This window comes from Pundamilia nyererei, unplaced genomic scaffold (assembly GCF_000239375.1).
Source record: "Pundamilia nyererei isolate P.nyererei 1_Seehausen unplaced genomic scaffold, PunNye1.0 scaffold00123, whole genome shotgun sequence".
Classification (NCBI taxonomy): Eukaryota; Metazoa; Chordata; class Actinopteri; order Cichliformes; family Cichlidae; genus Pundamilia; species Pundamilia nyererei.
The window spans coordinates 973,695-975,504 of NW_005187524.1; positions in this window are offsets into that span (position 1 = coordinate 973,695).

The window sequence follows — 1,810 nt, forward strand, 5'->3', positions numbered from 1 at the left end:
CTTGCCTTGCCTTGCTTGTAAAATGGGCCCGCTGGTGGGGTAAAGGGCTAAGACTGTCATGTGTATTTGTAATTGCATATTCATGTATGAACTGCCTGTGCTCAAAAAAAGAAGCGGTCCCGGGAGTCTGTTCCTAGGTTGGCTGGGTTCAAATGAAGGGAACAGTTCTTGACCTCGGCCGGCCTCCCTCGCGAGTCTAAAGACAAAAGAGCTCTGTCTGGTTTTGCCGTGCAGTTGTTGGTCTTGTGTTCCAGCAGGGTTTTGTACTTTACTAAACCCAACAAGAGCAAACAGGAATGAGTAAAATAATAAGCTCTAGATGAGATAGTGGGTGGATTTGTTTTCAGACTTAAGCTTTTTTTTTGCTTTTGCCAATCTGCTTATCTGACGGACTAGCGCTAGCTTCATATTTCGCTTTAACTGAAATACATATATGAGGCTCAGCAAGAAGGAAATAACAACACTGTAGATTATGTGTTATATGCAAACACAGACTTTCCACTTGAGGAGCAAATTCCAAGACCTTTACTCATTTTATAAAGGCATAATCTCTTTGGATTCTCATTCGTCCTATCCAGGGATGTTTAGCCTGGTGTCAGCGCTGGATTCGTACTTGACTTGTCCCCTGCCATATCAGCGCAATAGAACACCCGCGGAGTACGAAGCAGCCTGTTCAGCTCACTTCAACCCCTCGCTCAGCACTCGCTCACTGGATGTCTGCATTGCTGGCCCTGCAGCCTTCACTTGCTCAACAGCCATGGGCTAAAATGTCTTTGTCTGACCTTGAACATGTAACAGATCCCTGGACAAGAGCCTAGAACCTAGTTCTCTTAAAAAAAACCCTCCATAAAACAGCAAGCAAGAAAAATCAAGGATGAGAGTCCACAAAAACCAGAGGTGAAACTATAAATGCATTTTTTAATCTATCAAGATTTCAATATAGCAAGAAAGTTTGTCGTTTCAATTTCATGTTGAACACTTTTTGGGCAGTACTCACAGATAAAACATGTGTCAGCTCTTTTATTGGGGCTGTCTAATTTGTCTTCAGAGTACATTACATAAGATTTGAAAGGGGAAGATCTTTTCTGTTTGGAACAATGTTGAGTGAAGGGTTTCCCACCCAAACTTTATAAAGGAAGACACTCTGAAACAGCACCTCAGTCCAACAGCACACAGAAAAACAACACATGAAACATTAATAGGTGTGGTTTGGACACACAAAGAGTTTCTAAGATAGAATATCCCAGAACCATCAATCCTGTGGTTTATGTACCTTACAAAGGGGCTGTGATAGAAATTGCGGTCTTCACATAATAAAGGCTACATCCAATCTGGCCCCCCAGTAAGGCTCAGTGATACCAGTAGATAAAACTATTTACCCCATTCGACTGACTTCTTATTAAAACTTACTGCAGGCTGCAATCAAATTCAGTTCGGATGACTCAGCTGACAGATGTCATGATTTACAGTCTGTGAGAATAAAGCACGGCTTCATTCTCTTGCTTTTACACCTCCTGGTGCCTTTTGAAATTTGCTGTTAGTTTGCTCTTTGCCTTTATTCTTAGTCACCATCCCTTTCATTCAGCTGCTCTCTGTCACACACAAAGTCACACACGGAATCGACTGCTGTAGAGTTTGCTTCAGGGAGGAACACATCTGCCCACAGTATGGATGCCAGTGCTGCAGTGTTTGGACAGAGCACAGAGGGTTTTACAGTTAGCATCGCTTCTGTTCAGAGGCAGCTGAGTTCTCAGATGAGGAGAAGCGTTTACTTTACCTGAGGAAAAGTGAACATTTATTAGGAATATAT